The sequence below is a fragment of the Manis javanica genome, chromosome 13, assembly GCF_040802235.1.
Source record: "Manis javanica isolate MJ-LG chromosome 13, MJ_LKY, whole genome shotgun sequence".
NCBI classification, from domain to species: domain Eukaryota; kingdom Metazoa; phylum Chordata; class Mammalia; order Pholidota; family Manidae; genus Manis; species Manis javanica.
In genome coordinates, this window is record NC_133168.1 from 99,864,432 (window position 1) to 99,868,867 (window position 4,436).

Here is a 4,436-nt window from a genome sequence, read left to right on the forward strand (position 1 = left end):
GTCTCTCAGCGTCGCCCGCGGCCCGCGCTCACGCCCGGCGTCAGGGAAGCCGCGCCCACTGCGCAGGCGCCGGTCGGCCGCGCCGCATGACGTCACAGCGCGGGGCGGGCCTTGAGCCCCCGGGCGGCTCTGTACGACGGCCGCCGCGCTTTGCGGCCGCTCCGAGGTGGGTAGGTGGCTGCTCACGGGGCCGTCGGAGGCGCGCGATTGCCTAGGCGCGCGCGAGGGGAGGGAGCTGGGTCTCCTCCACCCTCCGGGGGGCGGGGCTCTTGCTGCCAGCCCGGGCACGCCCACCGTCGCCATGGCGACGCGTGGCTGGCTGCCCCGCTGAGCTTCGGTGGCGTCACAGTCTCGCCACCTGCCGTCACGGCCGGGCGGCGCCGCGGGGCGTGGTCAAGGCTGGGACGGAAACTTCCGGGGCGGGGCCGCGCGGCCGGGGCTTGGGTGGCGGGCTGGGGGTCCTGGCGCGTGGGTACGCGTTGGAGCGGCGTTGGCGCGGGTCGAGTCTGCCGAGGCCTCCCAGGGCCTCCGGCCCATGCGCCGCTGCCAGCCCACTTGTCGCGCCCAGGAAATTTAGGGACTGCTGCCCACGGGCCCCGCACCCGGCACCGCCGCCCCACCCAGGAAGCCTCTTCACGTGGGTGGAGACGCCTCCGCTCCCGCGTCTGCTCAGTGCCCGCCAGTGGCTCTGAGACGAGGATGGTGAGCTGGACTTTTGGCACGGCCTCCGGGGCCCTCTGTCCCGGGAGGGGGGGCTTGGGGGCAGGACACAATAACTGGAGACGATGGCTTCAGATGGGGTTCCATGTGGCCTGGGGCACTGGCGGAGGGCCGGACCCGAAAGGCTAAAAGCTAGACGTGGTCAGACGCCAGGAAGAGCCCGAGGTCCCTGATGATGGTCCTGTCAGTAGCCAGGTGGGCACGGGAAAGTGAGGAGGGGTCCCGAGGAAGTGGAACAGCTGGGGGGCCCCAGGGTAAGGGGCCCAGCCCTGCACCCCACCCTTCCGCAGTCCCACCTGCAGTGTCACTTCCTCCAGGAATCCCAAGACACATCCCCTGGTGTCCTTTCTGCTGGCATCCTGACCCTCACCAACCAGAGCCTTACCATAAACGACTGTGCTTGTCTAAAGTCAGCGTCCTCCACCAGCTGTGCCAGGCTGGGTCCGTGTCTGCTTTGTTCAATGCTCTGCCCGCGCACACAGTAGGCACTCAGTGCGGTCACCGTGGGTGGTAAATGATGAGTGAACGAACTCTATACGCTCGTCCCAGATTCTGGAGAAGTCTCGCTTTAGTTCCTCAGTCAACCAGGCCCAATCTCTCAGCTTCTCTCCCACTCGAGGTTCAGGAAAATCTTCTGAGGCACTTAACTCCCAGGGTGGCAGGGAGCATGGTGGCCTCTCCTAAGGTGTTTGAGCCTTAAACCCCAGCTCCAGCCTTGTCCTTTGAAAGGCAGGGTAGCTCATGTGGCTGAAACGCAGAAAGGGGGAGGCCAGGTCTGGGGTTGTGCCAGCACAGGCTGTGTGACTATGGTTAGGTCATTGACCCTTTCTGGGCCTCTGCTGCTTCATCTTAAGACTAATGACAGCCCCACAGGGTATACTGCGGGAATGCATAATGAATAAAGAACTGCCAGCGTAGGGCTTGCTGCCTCGAATGAACATAGTTCTCTCTAATCATTTGGGATCTTTGAAAGACCAAAGGGCCTTTAGTGCTTCCTCGTTTTTAACCCTCTTCAAATGTGGTCCACACGTTCTGCTTTCTTTTGGCTTTGGTCATGGGGACACCATCTGGAAAGCTGGGGTGGGTGACAGCCCCCTTGGTGCATTCAATAAAGAACACTGTAGGGATGAGCTGGCCTCCCCATGCCCACTCCACCCCCTCCAGCCCCACCAGAATGTCACAGTATCCCAGCCTCCCCATAAATCCCAAACAGCTGTGCGTTTCTGGGAGGCACAGGGCACGAAGCGCCCCCTTCTGTTTGTTCCTGTGCTCTCGTAAGAAGCAGGTCTGTCATCACCTCCTTGGAGACCCCAGGACAGGAACAGGGCTGCGTAGTCCTGGTGTCCAGCGCCAGCACACAGGCGTAATCAGGTGCCCCGGGTCACTTGCGGGATCGAACTAGCACTCCCTGCAAGGGGAGGCCTCTCCTGCCATGGGGCAGGGACTTGGGCACCCACATTCCCATTTTCTAGTGTGGAAACAGGTTTACCAGGGCAGGGTGACCTGCCTACTATCCCCTGGCTTTGCATCGCCAACACTGCTGCCCATCACCAGTGTGTAGTGCCAACTCCAGCTGTGGGGCAGGATGCTCGGCACTAGGCCAGGCCCTGCCCCACATGCTCGCACGTGTTTGGAACATGTCAAAATCCTCTTTGGACAGTGTGAGCTATGGGCGGTGGGGAACTGAGGCCAAAAGGCCCACGGAGAGACAGTGAGGCACAGCCCAGAAGAAACCCAGGCCTGGACAGTGCAGAAGCTCCTGGGGGTCTCCCATCCTGAGAACAGACCCCCAACCCCAGCAACCGGGTCTGTGCCATGTGACAGCCTGGCCACCTCTGGCCAAGTGAGCTGATCAGATCTTCCTGTGGCGCTGCTGCGCTCCTTACCCCCTGCTCTCGGAGGCCAAGGCCTGGGCAGGGTAGAGGGCTGAATAGCATCCCCCCCAGAATTCACGTCCCTCTGGGAATAGCTAATCTGCAAATGTAATTAAGCTCAGATGAGATCATACTGGGGTCAGGTGGCCCTAACCCAGTGGGACACATGAAGACAGAAGCAGAGACTGGGTGTGGGGGGGGTGGGGGGGCAGCCACAAGTCAAGCCAACACAAGAGCCCCAGAAGCTGGGAGAGGCAAGACGCCCTGCCTCACCTGGACCTCACTAACCATCTCCAGGATGTAAGAGGATCAGTTGTCCTGCCACTCAGTTTGTGGCACTATTATTACAGCAGCCCCAGGAAACTCAGAGATGTGGACCCAGATTTCACCACTGTTGTGGGGTGAATCACAGTCCCCAAAAAGATATGCTGAAGTCCTGAGCCCTGGTCTCTGGGAATGTGGGCAGTTTGGAAATAGGGTCTCTGCAGCTCTAAGTTAAAAAGAGGTCACCCTGGAGTAGGGTGGCCCTAATCCAAGGACTGGTGTCCTCATAAAAGAGGGACATGTGGACACACACAGGGAAAGAGTCAAGTGGTGACAACAGATTCAAGTGGTGCACCTACGAGCCCCGGGATGCCAAGGGCTGCCTGGCCGGCAGGAGAGCGCCGGAACCGAGGAACCCAGCCCTGCTGATGCTGTGCTCTCCACGTCCAGCCTCCAGAGCAGGCAGGGAGAAAATCTCTGCCGTTTTGAGCCACCCTGTCTGTGGGGCTGTCAGTCCTCCCAGGGGATGTGGCTCCCAGACGGTCCTTCCTGGGGTCTGGAATCTGGAGCGCATGGTGGTAACGAGCCGGCTCACGCTGAGGGAAAGGCCATGGGCCGTCCCTCCGCCCCACGGCACGCTCGGCATGTGGACGTGCCGCTCACACCTCAGTCCTCACGGGTTTGCTCCTGGTCAGGGTCTGATTCAGAGCCCCCAGCCACCCATCAATACCATGGGCATCTGGTAAGTTTCTGTAATAACTTACTCTGGAAAATAAATTCCAAAGAGCTGGCCATGCTGGAACACCTGGTGGCGCCTGGTCCCTTCAGCTGAGGCATCGACAGACATGAAGAGCAGTGGGAACGACTCTCGGCTGTGGGGGAAGCTGGCTGGCAGACACAGGGGCATCCGTAGGCTGCAGAAGCTCCACCCCATCCCTGGCTCTGTGACCTCCCCATGTGCTGTGTCGACATGTCCCCTAAGGGCTCCAGTCCTGTTGGATTAGGGCCCCTGCTCCAGTGTGACCTCACCTTAGCTCATTACACCTGCAATATCCTTAAATACAGTCCCGCCAAAGATCCCGAGGTCAGGACTGCAGCCTGAGAACGGGGTTGAGGGCACCTGAGCCACCTGCTTTGGGCTGCCTGGTTCCCCTGGAGCAAGACAGCACCCTCCTGCCTGCGTCCTCAGGTGTGCACTCGGCGCCACCAACAGGCCACCAGGAGCCCCGGGGCCTCTGGAAGCCCACCCTGTTGCTGTTCCAGCACCCCTGCCCCCTGCTGCCATTACTTTTCTCTGATGGCAAGCAACAGTGGTCTTCATTTTCTGTGAATCTCCTTTTCCAAACAAAAGCTGATGAATATGAAGAAACCCAGTTAATTTGAAAGATGCACAAAACTACAGTGGTGGCACAGGGCCGTGGCCCGAGAGTGAGGCTGCCTAGCTGCCCACGGGGGTGGCCCAGCAGTGAGGCTGGACACTGGGCCACCACAGGGGCAGGCTGGCCCTGGTCTTAGCCCTGCCAGAGGCCACGTGTACTGGGTTGGGAGGAAGGTCCAGGTGGGGCCCACACAAAGGAA

At 60.7% G+C, this 4,436-nt stretch overlaps 1 long non-coding RNA gene across 1 annotated transcript; it reads left to right on the plus strand.

The window, feature by feature from the left end:
* The first annotated feature begins 192 nt into the window (after positions 1-192).
* On the plus strand, positions 193-1,146 carry LOC140845735 (uncharacterized). Its single transcript, XR_012124586.1, has 2 exons — positions 193-702; positions 1,038-1,146. It is a non-coding gene; the product is annotated as an uncharacterized lncRNA (long non-coding RNA).
* Positions 1,147-4,436: the final 3,290 nt, after the last annotated feature.